Source organism: Cherax quadricarinatus, chromosome 76, assembly GCF_038502225.1.
Source record: "Cherax quadricarinatus isolate ZL_2023a chromosome 76, ASM3850222v1, whole genome shotgun sequence".
Lineage (NCBI taxonomy): Eukaryota > Metazoa > Arthropoda > Malacostraca > Decapoda > Parastacidae > Cherax > Cherax quadricarinatus.
The window spans coordinates 2,919,405-2,943,951 of NC_091367.1; the positions used below are offsets into that span (position 1 = coordinate 2,919,405).

At 43.0% G+C, this 24,547-nt stretch overlaps 1 protein-coding gene across 24 annotated transcripts in view; it reads left to right on the forward strand.

Moving 5' to 3' along the window:
* The window catches only part of LOC128703620 (calpain clp-1), a 248,795-nt gene that overhangs the window by 12,373 nt on the left and 211,875 nt on the right, over positions 1–24,547 (forward strand). The window lies entirely within an intron of this gene.

Genomic DNA, 24,547 nt, shown 5'->3' on the forward strand with positions numbered 1-24,547 from the left:
ACCGTCTTCAGTGTTTAGTGTATTATAATGTGTTACATTTCTGGTGGTTGTAACACATTACCTTCTGTATATTATTTTATCAGTCTGCTAAGTGAAGAAATATTTTCCCGTGTCGCTGTATGATCCTGTATGAGGTTATATTTCGTCTCTTCCTCCTACCAACCAACGAGGGAATCTTCGGTATTTTCAATCTTTGTAACCCGTATATTTTTTGCTCTGGAAACTATTTTATAACGTCTTTTGGATCTTATACATTTTCTCCATATTATATTTGTGTAAACACTTCCTGTGCATATTCCTGTATGATGTAATGTGTACGGAAGTTATTTTTAGCATTTCATCGCCCAGTATTTTTAGCGACGAAATGTATTTATATCTACAGCCCCGTCTTCAGTGTATAATCTGTCATATAATTGTATGCTTGAAATTATGTACGTATTTTTAAATAGATATTTGTAGTTACGCGTTTCGTCTTTAAGTTTTTATTTTGTCACATTTTTTTTTAATTTCCAGTATTTGGTAGCAAGCACTACCTCCCACTGACTTCCAGCACTCAACAACACTATATATAAACATATTCTACAGCGTTATTGCGGCACTTTTTTCATAATTTGAAAGTGTAGCCATGTCTCTTTTCTGATGGTTACTTTTAGTTGATTTCTGCTGATTCCGGGGGTCACCGCCCTCCTGGGTCTGGTCTCAGACTAAGATTCTTGTCCCGGACAGGCCGCCTTCTGGTACAAATACAGTATATATTTCCTATCTACTTTCCCGGATACTTTTTATCGTGTGCTGTATTCAACACACCTTTTTAATGTATTCTAACAAGGTCATTTACAGCGTCTTCAAATTGTATGTAGAGTTCATATTTTTGAAGTTTGAAATTAATATTGCTGCACATCAGATTTTTTTTTTGCGCGATCTGTTCTAGTGCTCAGTATTCAAATTCTGGTCTTAACTTTTTTTTTCCTTTCACTCTGTATATTTCAGTTATTTTGAACTACATATTTAATTGTAATCAACTAATTTTGGTGGTCAGGTTCGTGTCTCCGTTCCTGGCCCTACGTCTTTAGGGTTTCTGATCGGTTTCACTAGTTTCGTGCCGTGTAGGTTGTCGTATTCGTACGTATTCCTAAAGCTGTGTGGAATGAGTATACGTGTGTACACAAAGTTTTGACCGTTCTGCATTTGTTAGATAAAGCGTTTTTTTTTGGTTTTCAGTTTAATGTCGGTTAATTATCTATCGATATTGTTACTGATCAGGCGAGCTGTGGAGCCAACGTCGGATTGCGTGTAGCTAGCGTCAACAGTCTAGTTGACCAATTCATCAACCAGGAGGCCTGATCTGGGACCGGGTCGCGGGGGAAGGGATGGGCGGTAACCGGCGGAATCGAAATCAGGCAAGGTACAGGTAAGACTTTTATGTAAACAGTTTAAAATAAGCGCATCAATAGCCGTCTTGGGTATTGTGAGGGAGGAGCAGGAGAACAGATCCTTCACTGCCAGCTTTTCCTTCTCATTGCATGCTGGGTTGCTGTCTCGGTCAATACACCAGTCTGGGTCAATACTCCACCACCCTTATTACCATGTTTTTTCTCTTCTCCATACCCCGCCAGTATCTGGGTTGATATACATGTTTTGAAAAAATCTTTAAATATTTCTTTAATCGGAGTTTGTTTTGCTACTATTGCTTTACTTGTACCATGTTGGTACAGAAGTCCTGCACTAGGGTCTGTTCCGCTGATGTTTGGGTTATATTATACACTTTCGAAAAGGTCTAAAAATGCTGATTTAATGGAAGTGTTGCTTATTTTTATACAATTTTTGTACAGTAACTTTTAGTTTACTTAAGGTTTTCGCGTGTTATTAGTGTAAATAGCGCAAGAGAAGTGTATGTGAGCAAAACCTTTAATCTGGGTGTGAGGACAAGTGTGGGTGATTGGCATTTTGTCTTGGTACTGGCTTTCCTTGTTGTTGTTGCAGTTTCAGAATCGTGAGAAAGAACATGTACCACTTTCCATAACTCGTCTGTCTTTAACCCCCCCCCCCTTTTTTTTTGTAATAAGCCCTTTTCCTCTCATTATGAAAGTGGAAAGTTGGGTAATGTTGTTGCTGACATGGGAGACTAGTCATAAAAAAAAAATCTACAAATTGAAAATTAAATTTGACAGCGTTTCGATTCATCGTGGATCATTAAGACAGTGTCTTGGCTTGTGATACGTACCTACCACTGTACTGTTATTTGATTCTTCGTGGGAGATCAGTATTTTAAGATCCCGAATGTATGGAAGTTCAACATTTATCATATTTATATGATTTTTTGAACATAAGTCTGCTCCTCCAGCTGCAGACACATGATTACATTAGCAGGTTATACACCTGATGCAAATTAGTACGTGATCTCAGTGAAGGATGCAATTATACCTTTTAAGGGAGCATTTTCTCGTGCCTTAACTTCAACGATTCCTTGAAAGCGAAGCGTTATAGCAGCATATTTTACTGAGTTCGTGTGCGCCATGTCTAAGTAACAGGAGTTTACATGACAGAGGCGTGACCAGGCGAGCTTCCAGACTGTCAATGTGGGTCAGGGGTTGATGATCGTTGTGTGCCCGCTCACCCCACTGCGTCGCATTATTTAGGCTGAAATTTTGCATCAAGCTCATTGATGTTTATGCATGGGCATTTGTTGGGAAGGACGGGGGAAAGACAGGAAGGCAGTGCAGTTGTTTCCTTGGATCAGACATGTGCTAAGGAAATAAATCCACATAGATAACTTGCATCCCCTTTCCCTTCCCCTTCTCCAAGTAACCCCTGCCTCCTTCCTCCTGGAAAAGTCCCAGCGGACTGCCATATTTTAATGCAACGTTGGTTTTCTGATGCATTTACGCTTTATTTTTTTAATAATTTAAGCCTTGATACCGGTAAAGGGCTCTTGATCCAAGGAATTAAAGCTGCCCTCATTTTCCTCTGCCCTAAATGGAGCTGTCAACACTGAACAATACTCAGCTTGAGAGCACAAACGATTTGAATAGTGTCATTATAAGCACTATTTCCATTGTTTTAAAAATTTGCGGCAGACGTTATCACCCAGTCCCTTCACATGTTCTTTCACATGAATAGGACAAAATAAAGAACTATCAGAACATTCGCTGATTTCGAAACGGTCCTGAGCACCCTTGACCCACACCAGTGCATGGGAAACTTGAATATAGAAGCAAACAAGATCTGTATAAAATGTTAACCAGAGAAAGTCTACAAGATCAAATATTGAAAGAAAATGTATTAGATTGTACAGAAAAAAAGAAAAAAATCATGATTTAAAATCAACATATGTTGCAACAAAGTTATACCAAGAAATTACCGGTATAGACCAGAAACTAAGTTATGAATCAGTATTCAGTAACTCACTGAGAGACTGGGGAGGATTTTTTTTTTCATGCCTCTGCCTACCCTGCGAATATTTTTTTTTTTCATTGTTTCCACCCACCCTGCAAATATTTTTTTCATTACCTCCGCCCACCATGCAAATAGTTTTTCATTACCTCTGCCCACCCTGCAAATCATTTGTATATAACATACGCACACCTCGTAATTCGGAAAGGAAATACTAAAACTCACACATGCACCACCAGGGTCTGATTTATGAAGAACTATAAAAAAATACAATCACCTGCACGAGCGCATAGGCATGTGTGTGGTATGTACGCAACCCTGGTGAGCCAGTTTAGAATAAACCATGGTTGTGCTGGTGTAAGGTACGAAAATACCACATAGCTTACCCGCCTACATGATCCCTTACTCATCTTCAGCCTTTGCCATTAAAAAAACAACTAAGGTTTCTGGAAACATTGTATTCAAATTCACATGACTATTTTGTATATACATGTATTTAGGATAATTACTATTTAATATTGAAGGTCAAGACTGGTAGAATCTGCCAATTCATGTTTGAATTTTTTGTGCTTGTTATATTGGTGTGTTATTCTAACACCTATTGACTATATGAATGTCATTAAAGTTAGGTTAGGTAAGGTTCGTCAGGACAAGTGTTTCCTGATACGGGTCTTAGATGATGACCCGCCGTTGGAGCTTTTGGGCATCTGATCGAGGCCTTCCGCTGGCTTACAGGTCCACCCCTTTAAAAATTATGGTCATAGTTATAACCATTTAGTTGTCATTAAGGTCGCAATCCATGTAGACACTTAACATCAAGGATACTTTAATAACTAAGACATCACAATTAACTCTATACTGCACACGTAACTTGAGTTTTGTTTTTAACCCGCCTCTGTTGTACCTACATTGATTGCTTGGTAATTAAATACATAATTTAGTAGATGATTGATTTAATGGGTGACATTGTCCTCGTTTATGTACCTGATTCAGGATGATAGTAAATTGACGCATTATGTATTTCTGTTTATATTGCATGGAATGATTAATTGCAAGTATTATATTTACTAGTTTATAAATATATTTTACTTCTAAATTAGTTGACTAATATTTAAATTTGCCGTCGACTTCGTTATTAACTGGTTATCAGTAACGGGACAAATTTCAGGGAACTACCTAGGCGTTGTAAGACCCCCTCAAGTTTAGAGCTTTCCAGTTAATATAATAATAATTCAGGGAAATGGCCAGAAGATGAAAAATAATTGTCAGTACTGAGAACAACCAATATTTACTTGGTGTTGTGGAAGTTATTGATTGTGTTTAGCACATAAAACACCCTCTTCTCTTGCTACCCTCCCTACCACTTCCTTACCTCTAAAACTCCCTCCTCCCTACCTGCATACCATCTCACTACCACCATATCCCTCTTCGCTTTCACCCACCATACTCCTTTATCCTACCTACCGATATATAAGAATAATAAGATAAAAGACGATAAAGAAAATCTGTGTGAACAGAAAACGGACAACCACTACGTCCGGCTGCAAGTCTTATTTCATCTGTTCAAGACGATGTCAACAGTTACCCATTTGACTTTTTTCCAACAGTGCCTTGATGTCTGTGTTCAAAGGGATAGGCTGCCTACCGGTATACCGTCTCTTCCATTTCTTCCTCAGTCCTACGTTCATACCCCCTCCTTCCTTCCTCCACAATCTCTTATCTCACCACCTCCCATATTCCTTCAGAATGGGGAACGAGGCACTGTACTGAATTAAAAAACAAAGAACGTAGAGAAGTCAGTCATAATGCCATTGTATTGTAATTCATGAGACGGTAAATCCGTATGGGTCATTCAGTAAAAGGAGTGGTGGAGGCTCGATCCTTTGTTAATCACACTTATGGCTGAATAATAAGTGGCGTTCCCAAGAGATTTTTTTTTTTTTGGTGGAGGGATCCCTTGACCCTTACTGTTATAATATTTGTTAGCGACCTGTCTAAAGGAGGGTGACTCCTCTGTGTTGATACAAGTAAACCTAATGAGCAGAGAGAAGTTTGCAGAAAACTTAAGGAATGAACCTCAGGTCAGAATCAGTATCGAAGATTTATTTTCACAGGAGACAGTGTGTACAGAGAAGGGTAAGTAACGTTTGGATGTTACCTGGAGGTTATTCCGGGGATCAACGCCCCCGCGGCCCGGTCCATGACCAGGCCTCCAGATGGATCAGGGCCTGATCAACTAGGCTGTTACTGCTGGCCGCACGCAGTCCAACGTACGAGCCACAGCCCGGCTGATCCGGCACTGACTTTAGGTATCTGTCCAGCTCTCTCTTGAAGGCAGCCAGGGGCTTATTGGCAATTCCCCTAATGCTTGATGGGAGGCTGTTGAACAGTTTTGGGCCCCGGACACTTATGGTGTTTTCCCTTAGTGTACCAATGGCGCCCCTACTTTTTATTGGGGGCATTTTGCATCGCCTACCCAGTCTTTTACTTTCGTAGGGAGTGATTTCTGTGTGCAGATTTGGGACCATTCCTTCCAAGATTTTCCAAGTGTAGATTATGATATATCTCTCCCTCCTGCGTTCCAACGAGTACAAGTCAAGTACTTCCAAGCGTTCCCAGTAGTTAAGGTGCTTGACAGAACTTTTACTTGCAGTAAAGGATCTCTGAACACTCTCTAGATCTGCGATTTCACCTGCTTTGAATGGAGATGTTAATGTACAGCAGTATTCCAGCCTAGAGAGAACAAGTGATTTGAAAAGGAACATCATTGGCTTGGCATCTCTCGTTTTAAAGGTTCTCATTATCCATCCTATCATTTTCTTTGCACGTGCGATCGTGGTACTGTTGTGATCCTTGAAAATGAGATCCTCAGACATTACTACTCCCAGGTCCCTTACATTATTTTTCCGCTCTACTGTATGGCCGGAGTCAGTAGTATACTCTGTTCTAGTTATTATCTCCTCCAGTTTTCCATAACGGAGTAGTTGGAGTTTGTCCTCATTGAACATCATATTGTTTACCGTTGCCCACTGGAAAACTTTGTTTATATCTTCTTGGAGGTTAACCTCGTCCTCAGCAGATGACAGCCTCATGCAGATCCTAGTATCATCCGCAAAGGATGATACAATGCTGTGGTGTATATCTCTGTCTGTCTGATATGAGGATAAGGAATAAGATGGGGGCGAGTACTGTGCCTTGTGGAACAGAACTCTTCACTATGGCAGCCTCCGATTTAACTCTGTTGACCACTACTCTTTGTGTTCGATTTGTTAGGAAGTTGAAGATCCATCTCGCCACTTTCCCAGTTATTCCTTTAGCACGTATTTTATGGGCTATTACGCCATGATCGCATTTGTCAAATGCTTTTGCAAAGTCTGTGTATATTACATCTGCATTCTGATTTTCTTCCAGTGCATCCAAGGCCATGTCATAGTGATCCAGTAGTTGTGAGAGGCAGGAGCGACCTGCCCTGAACCCATGTTGCCCTGGATTGTGCAGATTTTGGGAATCCAGGTGATTTGCAATCCTGCTTCTTAGCACTCTTTCCAAGATTTTTATGATGTGGGACGTCAGAGCTATTTGTCTATAGTTCTTAGCTAATGCTTTGCTGCCACCTTTATGGAGTGGGGCTATATCCGTTGTTTTAAGTGACTGGAATTTCACCCATGTCCAAGCTCCTCCTCCATAGTGTACTTAGGGCACGCGAGAGGGGTTTCTTGCAGTTCTTAATGAAAACAGAGTTCCACGAGTCTGGGCCCGGGGCTGAGTGCATAGGCATGTTGTCAATGGCTTTTTCGAAATCTATCGGAGTTAGGGTAATGTCGGAAATCTGGCATACATTTATGGAGTTTTGAGGCTCCTTCATGAAGAAATCATTTGGGTCGTCGATCCTCAGATCGATTAGTGGTTCACTAAACACAGAGTCGTACTGGGATTTCAATATTTCACTCATTTCCTTGTCATCTGTGTAAGTCCCATCCTGTCTGAGTAAGGGCCCGATACTAGATGTGGTATTTGCCTTGTTTTTGGCATATGAAAAGAAATATTTTGAATTTCTTTCAATTTCACTAATAGCTTTAAGCTCCTCCTGCCTCTCCTGGTTCCTGTAAGAGTCATTTAGCTTAAGTTCGATAGTTTCCACTTCCCTGGTCAGCGCCTCCTTTCGTGTATCAGATATTCTAGCACTCCTGAGGAGCTCAGTGACTCTTCGTCGTCTTCTGTAGAGGGAGCGTCTTTTTCTCTCCAGTTTACTCCTGCTCTTCTTCTTTCTTAGGGGAATATGCCTAGAACATGCTTCGGCTACCAGGAAGTTGATCCTTTCAAGGCACTGGTTTGGATCCATGTCATTTAAGACATCTTCCCAACATGTTTCGTTTAGGACATGGTTTACCTGGTCCCAGTTGATGTTCTTGTTGTTGAAATTGTATTTTGTGAAGACACCTTCACAGGTACATGCATTCTGCTGTTCAGGACCCCTATGCATGTACGTCTGGACTTCGATTAGATTGTGATCGGAATTAGTTGTTTTTGATATTCTTATGTCTCTTATCAGGTCCTCATTATTTGTGAAGATAAGGTCAAGTGTGTTTTCTAGTCTTGTTGGCTCCACTATCTGCTGGCTTAAGGTGTGTTTTTCGCAGAGACTTAGTAGCTCATGTGTGTGTGACCTTTCCACTGCGCTACCTCCGGGGATTGTTTCAGCTATAACATTATTTGCTACATTCTTCCATTTTGTATGCCTTAGGTTGAAATCACCAAGCAGTAAGATGTTTGGGGATGGAGCTGGAAGGTTTTCCAAACAGTAATCAATTTTCAGTAGCTGTTCCTTGAACTGTTGTGAGGTTGCATCTGGTGGCTTGTATACAACCACAATGACTAGGTTTTGGTTCTCGATCTTTATTGATAGAACTTCAACTACCTCATTTGTGGTGTTCAGCAACTCCGTGCAGATAAGGGACTCTTTGACATACAGGCCAACCCCCCCTTTTTGCCTGTTTTTTCTGTCGCATCTAAAAAGGTTGTAACCACTTATCCATATTTCACTGTCAAAGTGATCTTTTGTGTGAGTCTCTGTGAAGGCTGCAAACATTGCATTAGACTCCAATAGAAGTCCACTGATGAAAGGTATTTTGTTGTTGGTGGATGGCTTAAGGCCCTGTATATTAGCAAATATGAACGAGGTTGTATTCTGTGTTTGTTGGGGGGATTTTATTATTGGCATCAGTAGTTGTAATTCTGGAGGGCCATGGGTGGCCACTGGCTGCGCCTCCAGTCCACCAAGGCTCCAAGGTGGTGGACTATTTTTGTTATTTCCTTCCATTTTCTTTTTTCGTTTCCTGCCACTAAAAAATCACCTGGAGTTGGGTTGTCGTAGCTACTATTGTTTGTCTTGTGGGGTCTGTGCCTCCTGGTCCCTTTTAGTTGGTATGCAGGGCACTCGATGTTGTAACACTGCTTCTGGAGGACCGAGGAGTGGCACATTTTTGGGTGAAAGAAAGTACAGGAAGAAGAAAGACACACTCCTTTAGACAGGAGGTCGCTACATTTTTTGGGATGGTCAAAGTTGCATGTCCCATTTTTTTCCCCTGTTATTCCATGCTTACAGATGCCCCAAGCATAATATTTGCACAAATTCACCTTTGGTTGAGAATTGTTGGGAGGTGTGTTGTCAATTTCTGCAGGTTCTGGGACTGCACTATAATCCTCAGTATCCAAGCCAGGGCCACCCCGTCCTGGATTCCATCTACTTTCCCCAGTAGAGGAAGAAGGAGACTCCTCTCCAACATCTGTACTGTGGGCCACGGTCTTGTGCAATGATGGTTGTATATTTACTGTTTTTGTGGTGGTTTGGGTAGTGTCCCTAGGAGAGTCTGGGCTGGCAGTAAGGCTGGGGGCTGGGTCTGGGTCAGCACTGGGGCTGGGGGGTGGGGCTGGGTCTGGGTCAGCGGCTGGGCCTGGGCCAGCACTGTGGGTATTAGTGCTATGACTGGGGGAGCCTGGGCCAGCACCAGCACTGTGGGTATTGGTGCTATGCCTGGGGGAGCCTGGGCCAGCACCAGCACTGTGGGTATTAGTGATATGACTGGGGGATGGGTCTGTCTTAGCACCATGTGGGTGACTAGATAGTTTTGAGTCATCTGTTGTGGTATGGACATTCTGCATTTTTTGATACACTATCTCTTGCTCCCATGTTTTATATATTTTTGGTAGACTATCCAAGAGGTCATCCTTGTTTTCTTGATTATTTTTATCATTTATTACTCTCCTTAGTACCTTTCTGATACCTGCCCAAAGTTCTACATCTTTATTGCACAACCAGAAGCACCTTGCTAGTTCGAGGTCATTTTTTGAGGCTGTATTTAGTCTAGTACAAGAGATATGGTGTTTGGAAGATCATAGATTGCATATGATTCTGGATTTCCTTCCCAGGATTTCTTTACATGTCCCACAGATATGCTGTGCTGACATCCTGTCTGTATCCTACTACACTCCGTATGCCACGGAAGAAAACTGATTTCCACTTTACCTTTCTCTTGCTGGTGCCAGTAATATGCAAGATGTATTTATACGAACCAAGTTTGCAGTATGTGGGTGGTGGTGTAGGGTGGGTGGTGGGTGTTGGGTGGGTGTGAGCCGGGCAGGACTTACCCACACTGCCACACTTCACTACTATTATTATTATTATTTAAATTCCTTTTATGTAGTGCTGTACACTGTTTATCTCAAGGATATACACTGTGTATGCAGAAACCCCGTGGTTATGCAGAATATTTCCCAAGTGCGTCATGATCCCTACCGGTCCAGCGCTTCTCCGTGACTAGGATAATAATAATGAAAATGATGGAGTGGGCCAAGACACGCCCATCAGATTTCAGTCCGAATCAGTGACAAGTAATGACAATTGGAGGAGAAAGGCGGCCATTTGTAAGCTGCAGATGCCAGAGAAATAAAACCGCCCCAGTAATATACGCCAGATGTGCGAGGTCAGTTCTCGAGTATGCAGTGCTGGCTTGGAGCACACGTCCGAAAACTGGGGAAGATCCGGAAATATATCAACAAGCATGTTCCAAAGATAAGGAAACTATGCTATGTGGATAGACGGAAATAATTAAATCTTTAAATAATGGATAAACGCAGGCTCAGATGAGATATAGTCCCAACGTACACGATATTTTCTTATGGAGAAGCTAGATAGAACAGACTGTGTGGGGAAGGGGTCTACGAAGACTAGAGAACACATGCTAATTAACTACTTGACTGAGCTCTCTTACCCCCCCCCCACCACACGCGCGCGCGTTCTATCTTTATAATATAAGAAACCTCTTAATCGGGAAAGTAGCCATCAAGTGAAGTGCACTACACCAGAAAGTACTGGTGACAAAATCTATATGTGATGCAGTTGGAAATACGACGAAATCCATGAGGTGGGTATGCATCACACTGGAGAGGGTGAATGGGAGAGGAGTTGAAGTTTAGTCCCAGCAGATATAACTCGGCGAGTTCATAGTTTCGGATTATAGATACCTGGTGTTAGTTGACATTTGTGGGTCTCATCTTTGCCTATAAAGATGAACTCTTGTAAAAAACAATATCCGCCCCCGCACACCCTATCATACCGCCACCCGCTCACCCCTCAGTCATGCACTGACCTTTAGCTAACTCTCCGTCCTGTAAAAGGTTACGTTGTTGAAAGCGTTGAAGAAGGTGCGTGAAGTGGCTGGTGTGTCCACCAGGAGTGGCTGGGAAGGAAGCTAAAGCGTTGTAAATGATGGCGAGTAAGCAGGGCGATTTTCACTTCAGTTGTTTTGATATTTATTATACTCCATCTTAGAGAGAGAAGCAGAAAAAAAAAGATGTTAAAACAAAAATATTTTATACATATAGTATTGGACCTGTGGTGTGATACAGACCACATGTGATGCTGTTAGGTGTGCTTGTCGAATACTATCAAAACAGATCATCCACAAGGCAGGAGTTAAATTATGATGCCTGCCTGGCCCTGCAAAGAACTTACCTACTTGTAGGTTACTTGTAGTTGCCTTCAAGAGGGGAGGTTACTGCCCCTGTGGCCGGGTCTCAGACCAGTCGTCCTGGTTGCTGGCTTGATCTATCAGGTTGTTGGTGCTTGCCACCCGCAGTCAACGTATGCATCACAGCTGAAATGAGGCACTTACTGAGCTCTCTCTTGAAGACAGTCAGGGGTCTATTGGCAATTCTTATGCACGGTGGGAAGACGTTGAAGTACTTATTCTTAATATGTGTCGGGTGGTTAACTTGGTATCAGAGTATTGACCCACATGCTTATATATTTCCCCGTCCATGTGTTTGAGTAGTTGTCTGTATACCGACTACATGGAAAAGCACAGATAGTTGAAGACCCGATAGTAATTATCGAGATTATACGACGAGGACTGACTGCTAACTACATCACCTTGCGTCTAGATTCTAGACTGTTGAAGGTTACCTCAGACGACCTTGATACTTGACTTGAAAAATGCTCAGTGTCTTCCTTGGTCACTGGCCCCCGCCCAAATCTAGTGCCAAGCTGTGTTTAAATGTGTCCACTAGTTGTCAGTGTAGACAAAAGCGTACTCTTCCTCCCCTCCCCTCCCCCATCCCTCCTTCCCAAGTTCCCAGTACTCAGCAGTGACGTGATGCTTCTGATATTTTGACCTTACCTTTATGGTTTTGACTCGCCCCGCCAACGTTACCCATGCCACCCACATGCCGTCCCTCACCCACTCACCCTAATCCACTCACCGTCACCAACACCCTCATTCACACGTCCTCATTCACACTCACCCACGCCACACACACACACACTTCTCTACCTGCGGGGTAACTAGGGTATGACTCCCCGCAGTGTGCGGCTATCGTATTTAATATAGTGACAGGCTAGCTGTGATTCCTTGTCATATTCTGTCACACAGGATAACAAGGTGGGTAGTTTGTGCCCACGTGACGTATGTCACTCTCCTCACAGGGTACCTACTTGTTGATGGTTCTGGGAGTGGTAATCGCCGCAGCGTCCCGGACCCAAACCGTTCCTCCTGGTTGATTGCCCGGTTGCGCAGGCCAGCGTAATTACCACAGTTCGGCTCATAAGGAACTGTCAGGAATAACTCGTCAATTTCCCTCTAAGACAAGGGTCTCCACGTAATTACTCATATGTGAAGTAGAGATGTATCGGATGTGACGATTTAGATATCCACGAATGCGGCTTTGTATGAGGATGTCTTACTTATTTCGCGGATGCGGATACATATGCGGATATCTGTTTACAGTAAAATGCGGATGCGGGTGTAAGAAATTGTGCGGATGTTCAGCGGATGTGGATGTCCGGTACATCTCTATTTTGAAAGGTGTCGAAAGGTTTCCTGATCTAGCGTCCTTTTTTTGGCGTTAAAGGTGGAGATATTTTTCGCTTTGTCCAAATGTGCTGTTACTTATGGTCACTATATGTGCGGATAGTTTGTGAAATGAGAATAATTTACTTTGAATTGTTTTGATTGCCTAGTGATAATTTTTGTAATGAAATTATGGTTTTGCTACTTTAGTATCTGCTATGGTTGTGGAATAGTGCCCGAATTGAATTATTAAACGAGCTAGCTGTGAGATTTTGTGCAACGTAGTTTCAAATTGTTAAATTAGTCTTGCTGTTGTTTAGACTGATGTATCATTAAAGAGAGAGAGAGAGATTTATCATTACACAGGGAGAGAGAAAGAGATTAAGTGCACATTAAATGAACCAGAGAGGCTAAATAGTACGGCTGTGGCTGCTTAATCTGTGTGGGTCATCAAGTGATTAAGACATGCGTCAGGAGACATTTTCCTTTATCAGCAGAGAGAGAGAGAGAGAGAGAGCGAGAGAACGGGGTGGGAAGAGGTTGACTGCAGAGCTGTTCAAGGCTGTCCAAGTCGTAAAGTTTTATACACGGAGCTAGCAGTTTCACTCAAGATAAGCTCCTGCTTGTCAAGTATACAGTAATTACCTTCAAGCCGCTAGTGACTCACAAATACAAAAAAAAAAATATATATATGAAAGACTACCGTTATTACGATGTGACATGATTATTAACAACATTGATGACAAGTTAACAAATGAGTAAGAAGAGCAGATGAGAGTATGACAAGTGAAAAATGAATCTCCTCCACGCGGAATAGAGATGCAGAAATAATTCGCACATAGGAGAGAGAAAAGCTTATGACGATGTTTCGGTCCGACTTGGACCATTCACAAGTCACGTTGACAGAAGAGAATGAGTGATCCAGTATATTGGCGAAGGACAAGGACAGGAGAGAGGAAGAAAAAGTAGTGGTAGAGATAATGCTGGTAGTGGAAGTAGTAGTGGTAGTAAGTAGTAGTGTTTTGCCACGAGAGAGAGAGAGAGAGAGAGAGAGAGAGAGAGAGAGAGAGAGATAGCCTGTCAACTAGGAATCACAGCAGCCGTGGCTGGAGATAGATGACTGACAGTTGTATCATCTTGTATCAAGAAGGATGGACGTAATACCAGGTGTGTGCTGATGGGTTCAGGTTGAGTTTGTGCAATATTTACCTGCTTATGGTTGTAGAGGGGCAGTTGAGACCTAGCTCCTGGCCAGTCCTTTTTTGTATACGACGATTTCTCTAGTTTGTTACCCCCATGGGCACTGTCGTACCTTTCCTTAAAGCTTTGTAGGGTGTTTGATTTACCTCATCTGAGTTGATCCACTTGCAGACCAACTTCAGGCTATAGAAGTGCCTTCCTAAAATCTCTAGGACATATTTGAGCCTTTGAACATCATTGTCCTTGATCCCTGCTTTCTAAACAGATTATCTCTGTCTGTTCTATCTTGTCAAATGGAAAGAGAGAGAGAGGGAAGAGAAGGGATGAGGTAGTGAGAGAGAGGGATTTTTGGTGGGGGGAATCAAGGCAAGCGAAACAGTTAAAAATTCTTATATGGGATCCTGTTAAACTTCTTATTTAGCAAGTTGGAGGAACGAAGACACACACATCGGGGCCAGGGAGCTATGAATCGATCCCTGCAACCACAGTTAGGTGAGTACACACACGTGTGCATGCACGCACGCACGCGCACAAACGCGCGATCGCGCACAATATCTGCAAATCTGGGAAGATGATAAATGGTTGAGTAGATAGGTGTGTGCACCTTAAACTAGACAGGTTTAGTGACAAAGAAGTAGGTCGGAAGTGTAGGAAACGTAGAGATATCTAGACAAGTAAGCAGGCTGATGGGGAGCTGGACAACAAGCAAGCAAGTAGTGTTGTGGTTTGGCATGTGACTTCAAGAAACACTGAATCTTGTCATTCATATTGGACGTAATACTGCAATGACGACCACTTACACTTAATGTACATATAACCCAATAAAACCAGGATGTCATCACACTGTTGTGATATCTTGACACTGCCTCTCCAGTATCATGTTTGAGAGAAATGGAAGAACAGATGTGAGACCAGGTGTTCTGTTTTTTCATTTGTTAGCGAACATAGGAGTGTTTGGCAGCTAATCTCACACCTTAAGTTTTATCAAGGGACTGTGGGGAAATATTCCTATGGGAGGTGACTTCTAGCCAGAAGTTATGGGGTGTGTGGAGGTCTTTATAAGCTCAAGGAAGAGCAGCTGTAACTGGCTCTCAGGTTTCTACCGGTTTGCGAAGATAGGAGTGTTGGCTGCTAATCTTCACACCCTAGTTCTGTTAAGGGACTAGCCTCTATGGAGACCACGTGTTGTGTGTTCTCATGGGAGGTGACCTCGAATCAGTAATTATTGGGAGAGGTAGGGTGAAGGCCTTTATAAACTCAGGGGAAGTAGCTAAGAGAGGACCTATGGTTGTAATTATAAGCTTAATTTTTAAAGGGATAGACCGGTAAGTCAGCGGAAGGCCTCGGTCAGATTACTAAAAGCTCCAGTGGCGGGTCATATGACTTAAGAGCTGAGTCAGGAAACAAGTGTCCTGTTTCCTGATGAATCTTACCTAACCTAGCTAAGAGAAGACTTTTGGGGAGAGCTTTGCACAAGGTGCAGAGCTACAGGGCTCTGAGAGGGGATTGGTGATGAGCCTTGGTTGGGGACAGAGCTGAGGCTCTTATGTGAGGTTTTCTAGGAGTGATCTAGTAAGAACTATTCTCTAGGTGTATATTCTGTTTCCTCAGCTGATTGTATTCCCCTATCTCAATATTCTTGTATCATCACCAGTTATCTTAATATCACACCCCTTTTTCGCTTTAACTAAGTATAAGTATTAATTTGTTGCTCTATATAAGACGGATTTGCAAGATAAGGTTAAATGGAGGTAAGTAAAAGGTTAAATGGAAGTAAAGTCCACAGTAGGGTGTAGAGAGGAGAGGTGATGTACTCGCTTGAATAATCTCATTACCCGCTAGGATGCGACCCACAGCCGCAGTTGCCTCCGTGAACGGAGACAACCGGTGTAGGGAAACATGCACGACGTTTTTGCTTTTCCAAGGATCGAACTCCGGTCCCTTGTGCGAGCTGAGGTCACTAAGTGGACCATTAGCCGTATATATGAGCTGTCTCATCTTTCTAAGCCTCAGCTGTGGTTATTGTTTGTTGTACTCTCTGATGTAGCAGTCAGCAAAATAATAAGTCACTGAGAGGTATATTTTTCTCAACGTATATTTATTGAGAGTTTTCTTTAATCCTTATTTTAGGAATTAAAATATTCTTGTCTAGTGATAGAGGTTTCGTACAGTCTTAATGACCCTAGTTTAGTCGATAAGTTTTAAACTCCATCAACCCATTAACCAACAGTTTAAGGATTTCGAAAGATAAAGATAGTGGATTTTTGTTGTGATGCGCAAAGACTAGGTGTCAGCTTAAACATTTCCATCAAGGGAGGTAGGTGCCTTGGCGCTAAAGAGCTCTTGTTCCAAGTAATTGGAACTACCCTCTCCGGATCATACCCCCAGGAGCTGTATGACTTCCGCAGCTTCAGTGCTTCCCCATGAAAATATGTAATAATATAATACAGCTGTCTGTGCACTGAACGTTAATTATTTAGATTTTATAAATTCTGTCTAGCTTGATTATAAATGACGCTTAACATGGGGTGATATATAAGGCATCATCAAATTCTCACATCAGTTGACGGATGGATAATTATTTATAGGGTATATTATGAGAATTGGTCGCATAGCTTATCAGTACAGCGTCGCAGGGAGTCACGACGTCCCTAATGGCTGACAATTGTAAATCAGTTGACTTTAGTCACGTGAGTTCAAAGCCTGGATAGGGCGCAAGCCAGCAGGGAATTAGGCGGACAGGGTAAGTTAAAGGGCAGGCAGAAAGACAAGAGGCAGACAAACACGCAAGCAGGAAGACAGGCAGATGATTAGGTAGCTCAGATGTGGGCAAGGAAGGTGGTTGGCTAATGCGCAGTGAAAATTGCAGTCATACAGGTTTGCAAGCACCAGCTTTAATACTTCTGAGAGTCAGTCTCCCAAGAAAAGTTTTTTTTTTTTGTTATTTAACAGGTACATCAGTTGTTCGTTGATACCATATTCTACATTATAGTTAGTGTTGGAATATCTGCGCTGCTACCCTATTTTACGGGATGGTTACGTTGTGGGAACACTTTTGCATTTCTTCGCTATTCTGCATGATAGTCACATTGTTGAAACACCTGCTGTGTGCTGCTACCTATTCTGTGTGGGGACGAAGGCTATCTGTGGTTCCTGTCGTATTCCATCACACAGGATGGGTTATCCTGAAAGGGGGGGAGGTGTAAGGCATGGGCGGGGGGAAAGGGTGGATATGCAAGTTTAATGGCTCTCCTGCCTGGTCCCAACACTTTTTTATTATTTTTTTGACCTTCACGCCTCAACTATGTTTTGCTAAACTCGTATATGAATGCATTCTGTCTATTTTCAGGTTGTCAGTTCTGATTAAAGAGACATTTTTTTTCGCGAGGCTCATTTTCGCTGTATTTTTTTTTTTTAGAGAGAGATTTTAAGCCTAGTTTAGAATCTCACAGATTTAATAAGTTTATCATTTAATATTGGCTTATCAAGATAAATTTGGGAATAACACATTAAGTTTCAGTTAGCCTGAGAGTTACTAAAACTGTTAAAACTAGCCTATTGCATTTATGTATAAGAGATATACAAGATGCAGGACAAGCTTGCTCAAGCTTTAACTACAGAGAGCTAAATGTTGCCCCATTAAAAGTTTGTACTGAAACTGCTAAAACTTTTAGCTTCCCATGGTTATAAGAGTATCATTTAGAGAAATGTAATATATCCGGCGCTCAACAACAGAATCCACCTATATTAATTAAAAAAAATTACAAAACCCTGTTGGTGAGTGGAATATATTAGTGGTTTGAAATGTGAATGAAAATTGTAGATTCAGATTAAAAGCTCTGGGATCATGTGTAAGAGTAAAGCCATCCTTATAGGAGGCTGAGTTAGGGAGTGCTTCAAGGTCACCGGGTTCCTTCTGAGGTCATGGGTGCGGTGGATTACTTGGAGTGGAGCCAGGCTGCAGGGTAACTTATAGTGTTGCTAGTCTAGCCACCGCCACTGCAGTAACGTGACTCGTCTTGGGACATAACATTAAGACTTCTTCAGTGAAGTCACATTACAGTGACAGGAACAGGTCAGCTAGTCCACAAACTGAAGATGGAGTCTACCTGGAGGTTGTTCCGGGGGTCAACAGCTCTGGGGCCCGGTCCTCGACTAGACCTCCCGATGGATCAGGGCCTGATCATCCAGGTTGTTACTGCTGGCAGCTCGCAATCCACCGTACAAACCACAACAGCCTGGCTAATCGAGCACTGAGTTAGTTATCTGATCAGTTCCCTCTTGAAAACAGCCAGGGGTCTATTGGTAATCCCCCTTATGTATGAAGGGGGCAGTTGAAGAGAAATTTGCTTGCAATCGTATTTTTCGTTTTATGAGTCTCAATTAATCCATGAAATTGAGTGTGATGAATGGTTTGAAAAACCGACAAGTTGAAGATTGAGACACTTATGCAGCATATGGGAATCTTTATTCAGGAAACGTTTCGCCACATAGTGGCTTCGTCAGTCCAATACAAAGAGGAAGGCGTAAGGAGAGGAGGAGTATGAGGTAATCAGTCCCTCAGCCTGGAGTCGATGTGTTCAGTCCATCAATCTTGTAGAATGTACAGCATAGGGCCGTAGACGTGGCTTATATACTGTAGTGAGGTGAGGTGAAGCAGGCGGAGGCGGGGTTATAGTGGTACCATCCACTAGTCGAAGTAGGTCTTCGTCCAAAGGTTGAACAAGTGTTGATGAATTCTTTGTAACAAGATCCCATGATGCTGCAGTGTCTGACAGTTGTGATGAATGGTTTGAAAAACCGACAAGTTGAAGATTGAGACACTTATGCAGCATATGGGAATCTTTATTCAGGAAACGTTTCGCCACATAGTGGCTTCATCAGGCCACTATGGCGAAACGTTTCCTGAATAAAGATTCCCATATGCTGCATAAGTGTCATGAAATTGAGTGTACCTTCTTGAATCAAACCCGATTCCCTCCTATTCTTTTGTCGTCGTATGACACACACAAATAAAAACATCTGTTTAAAGAATGTATATTTTTTTTATTGTAATCATTGGAAAGCACTAAACCTAGCGAATAAGAATTCAGGTTCGAGCTAAGGAAGGTGAGAATAAATCCAGTTCTTTGGAGCAAGAACTCCTCACCGGCCCCCTGAGAGGTTCAAGATATATATATTGATACTAATATACTAAAATCGGTATACAATACAATACTCACAGCTTCGAATCAGGTATATTATCCAATGAGGATATTTACCAAGAGCATTCATAGATTATCTGAATAAGAACCTTCAGATGCTCAGGGCATATTACACAACATAATCTTGACTTCATTTTCGCGCTGCACTTAATAAAATTGGTTCTATACAGAACAATTATTTCATTAATATATATAGGTAATACTAATATTAATACCAATTATGAACTCGTTAAATATAATTCGTAGTTATCAGGTATTTTGAATGACAAATCAGCAATAATTTACCTGGGGAATTTTGACCGGTTTGCGTTTGCCTACTTATCCTTGTATATGAGTGAACACGATCTGTTTATTTTGATAACTATGAAATGTTTTATGATAAAACACGTATATTACTTTTTTCTTAAATTTGTACTTAGCCTATCCTTCGAGAGGTTCCTTGATGATGTCGGGAGGGGCTCTTAACCCAAGAAATTGGATCAGGAGCCCTTGGAACGAACTAGATATTATTGTTAAATCTAAAATACATAGAACATAGTTAAACTATATAAAAATATGGCGCCCCGCCCTATGACTCGCAATCTTACGTATATAATATCCTCCAGCTAACTGGTTTGTGAACCAGTTTTTGCTCGTTCTTTTTTTGTTTAAGTCTGTGGAGGATAATTACATATGAAACTAGTTTGAACCAAATTAATAAATAGCACTGCGCTGGTTCAAATACCTAGTTGCTACTTGACTGCTAACCCAATACAATCTTCAGTGTGATGTACTCGTGCACCAGAATATCTCGAGTGTATAAATGCATATTACTAGTTACAGGAGCAAATCAGCCGTAAAAAAAACACACAAGATTGGTAGCGAGCCTTTGTGCTTTGTAATTTTATTGTGGTTTCCTTACGTGGGTTACACAATGGTATCAATTGTCCATATATAGCGAAAAATACTTAAAATAATTTTTGTTGTTTGCTCAGGCATTCTAAAGGCAATTAGATTTGCTTGTTTAGTGTACGATGATGACGTTATTCAGTTTTAGGTCTATATGCATTATCACAGAAAGAAAAGCAACCCAAGTGCATTGAGAGGCAATAAGTGATTCTGTAGTCGTATGATACAGGTGTTTGGGAGGCTTGTCATTATATGTTCCTGTCATGTACCCTCGCTCTCTCCGTTGTGTATTCCGTGTGTGTGTGTGTGTGTGTGTGTGTGTGTGTGTGTGTGTGTGTGTGTGTGTGTGTGTGTGTGTGTGTGTGTGTGCGTGCGTGCAGTAACCTATTTCTGGTTGCAGGGGTCGATTCGTAGCTCCTGGCCCCCCTCCTCATCGCTGCTCGCTACTAAGTCCACCCCCTGCTCTACGAGTCTTGTCTATATATATATGCATATGTATATGTATCTAGTATGGACATGTATATGAATCAGTTTTGCTGCCCAAAATTGCACACAGCGTTCTCACTTGTGAGACGCACCAAATACGCTGTCCTGAACAGTGCTTGCACAGCACATGCTGCAGCATTGCAGAACCGCCTCTCCTTTGAGAGTCAGAGACGGGTTATCACAAGATTACGACCCGTGCCAGGACCCCTGTCCTGGCGATCATTATGCGTACATAGAGCCTTGTGTGTGTGTGTGTGTGTGTGTGTGTGTGTGTGTGTGTGTGTGTGTGTGTGTGTGTGTGTGTGTGTGTGTACTCACCTAGTTGTACTCACCTAGTTGAGGTTGCGGGGGTCGAGTCCGAGCTCCTGGCCCCGCCTCTTCACTGATCGCTACTAGGTCACTCTCCCTGAGCCGTGAGCTTTATCGTACCTCTGCTTAAAGCTATGTATGGATCCTGCCTCCACTACATCGCTTCCCAAACTATTCCACTTACTGACTACTCTGTGGCTGAAGAAATACTTCCTAACATCCCTGTGATTCATCTGTGTCTTTAGCTTCCAACTGTGTCCCCTTGTTACTGTGTCCAATCTCTGGAACATCCTGTTTTTGTCCACCTTGTCAATTCCTCTCAGTATTTTGTATGTCGTTATCATGTCCCCCCTATCTCTCCTGTCCTCCAGTGTCGTCAGGTTGATTTCCCTTAACCTCTCCTCGTAGGACATACCTCTTAGCTCTGGGACTAGTCTTGTTGCAAACCTTTGCACTTTCTCTAGTTTCTTTACGTGCTTGGCTAGGTGTGGGTTCCAAACTGGTGCCGCATACTCCAATATGGGCCTAACGTATACGGTGTACAGGGTCCTGAACGATTCCTTATTAAGATGTCGGAATGCTGTTCTGAGGTTTGCTAGGCGCCCATATGCTGCAGCAGTTATTTGGTTGATGTGCGCTTCAGGAGATGTGCCTGGTGTTATACTCACCCCAAGATCTTTTTCCTTGAGTGAGGTTTGTAGTCTCTGACCCCCTAGACTGTACTCCGTTTGCGGCCTTCTTTGCCCTTCCCCAATCTTCATGACTTTGCACTTGGTGGGATTGAACTCCAGGAGCCAATTGCTGGACCAGTTCTGCAGCCTGTCCAGATCCCTTTGTAGTTCTGCCTGGTCTTCGATCGAGTGTATTCTTCTCATCAACTTCACGTCATCTGCAAACAGGGACACCTCAGAGTCTATTCCTTCCGTCATGTCGTTCACAAATACCAGAAACAGCACTGGTCCTAGGACTGACCCCTGCGGGACCCCGCTGGTCACAGGTGCCCACTCTGACACCTCGCTACGTACCATGACTCGCTGCTGTCTTCCTGACAAGTATTCCCTGATCCATTGTAGTGCCTTCCCTGTTATCCCTGCTTGGTCCTCCAGTTTTTGCACCAATCTCTTGTGTGGAACTGTGTCAAACGCCTTCTTGCAGTCCAAGAAAATGCAATCCACCCACCCCTCTCTCTCTTGTCTTACTGCTGTCACCATGTCATAGAACTCCAGTAGGTTTGTGACACAGGATTTCCCGTCCCTGAAACCATGCTGGCTGCTGTTGATGAGATCATTCCTTTCTAGGTGTTCCACCACTCTTCTCCTGATAATCTTCTCCATGATTTTGCATACTATACATGTCAGTGACACTGGTCTGTAGTTTAATGCTTCATGTCTGTCTCCTTTTTTAAAGATTGGGACTACATTTGCTGTCTTCCATGCCTTAGGCAATCTCCCTGTTTCGATAGATGTATTGAATATTGTTGTTAGGGGTACACATAGCGCCTCTGCTCCCTCTCTCAATACCCATGGGGAGATGTTATCTGGCCCCATTGCCTTTGAGGTATCTAGCTCACTCAGAAGCCTCTTCACTTCTTCCTCGGTTGTGTGCACTGTGTCCAGCACTTGGTGGTGTGCCCCACCTCTCCGTGTGTGTGTGTGTGTGTGTGTGTGCGCGCGCTTGTGTAACCAAGGCACTAGACAAATTTGTTTGTAAAACAATTAATAAGCATTAAACAGCAACTGTACACTTGGTTTCCCAGTCAAGGGATTTTAGTCTTCTCTATTTTGCTTGAGGTTAGGCTATGTTATAAATTTCCCAGAAGAAACCGGTTCTAAAAGAGTATATAAAATGCAACCTGTCCACAAGTCAATACTCGATGAGCTTCTTCAGTGGACATTGTACTCAAGACTGGACTTCCTGGTAAAATATCCAGATAGGATGAGATATAACCACTACCAGGTATATACAGTACAATGGTCGAGTGAAGGCTTCGCACATTCATAGCCTCTGGTTCGGTTCCTGTCTAGTTTTTTTTCGTGAATTTAATCATTTCTATATTTCCGCATACAGTCCTCTTCAAGGGGGGCTCCTTGGCGTGGTGAAGAGGCTCTTGGTCTGAGGAATTAACCCTGTCGGTCTTCTTCCTCAGACCGAACCTAATTACCCCCCATTCTCCCCTCCCCTATCCCATCCTCCCATTTTTCCATTCCTCCTCCTCCTCCCCACCCCTCCCTTTTGCCCTTCCTCTTTATGGCCTTTGGGATTTCTCCCACAGGCGCCCTAGTTCCTAGGTAGGGGAAAGGACACCGGGGTCCATCCCATTCCGTTGAGGTTCTTGGCGGTGGCGTAGTTTGCCGTGGAATCTGGATTGCCTGGGGATGTCACGATCCCTCTCCGGTATCCCGGAGTAGCTTTGGGTGTCTTTCGGGCGACGGGTGTATCTCTGGAAGCCACCTTTCGGATTCCAGGGGTGGTGGCCGAAGGAGGTATGCTTTGTGGCGGATATCCGACCGCCCTCTCTTTTGTCCACCGAGGTAGCTCGGCAGATGTGAGGTTGCTATCCCGGATTGCTGGTTTACTGGCATGAAGGGTAGGGTATGGCATGGGTTCCATGCTGCATCTGCGCTACTAGCGGTGCTGAGGTCCTCTTGGGTGTGGAGGGAGATTTCCGGCCCTTTCATTCCTCCTGGGAACTATTCCTCCCCGCTCCCCCCTTTTTTATTCTTTTTTTATTTTTATTTTCTTTTCTTCTTTCTTTTTTTTCTTAAGAACAAAAAGCAAAGGAGTAACCTAACCATGGCAGCCCTAGTCCATGAACCCACTACCCCCGGGCCCCTTCTTGATACCACACCCCATTCTGACCCTGCCTTGTGTTTAGACCACTCTTCGGACACTCCTGATGCCCCTGTACCTCTTGTTGCTGGTGCTGTTTCCTCACCCGCTTCAGGTACCGGGGCTTCGACTGACTCCTTCGATTTGTCTGAACTCCGCTCTCCTTTGACTATGCTTCCAGCTTCTCCCTCTACGGTACGGCAATTTTCGAATCGCCCGCCCATTTCACGCCGGACCAACTCCGGTCCTACTCCTAAACGCCAACGTCAATCTCCTGATGATGCTCCTTCGTTACCTTCCCATTCTACTCGGAAAAGACCGACACGTCAAGCACTCCCTCTCCACGCTCAGTTTCGGACCACACAATGGACTAAATTCTTTACTTTAAGACCAACTTCTTCTTCTGCCTACCTTTCTGACAATAGTATTGGCAAAGCGCTCCTGTGTCATGTTGGTAGAGATATTTCATTTCATGCTCTCGAGAGCGGTATGCGCATCGTCACTGTCCAGAATGCTACCCAAGCTCATGATCTTTCTCTCCTTTCGAATATCGATACTACTCCTATCACTATTGAAAAACATCTTTCTCTCAATTCTTGTAGTGGTACTGTCATTCTGCCCCATACCATAGTCCAACAGAATTTCCAGTCATGTGGCAATGACATTTTTGAACAGCTGGAACTCCAGGATCTCCCAATCCTCAAAGTAGACACTTACGTCCTTCCTGCCCGGGGGGCGGAGACGTTACCCTTGCAATGTGGCTCATTTAACTTTTGACAGCCGAGAACTCCCGTCCTCTGTATATGTTGCGGGACATCGGTTACAAGTTCGAAAGGTGATACCTACACCGCAACAATGTAGAAATTGCTGGCGTTTTGGTCACCCAGCAAA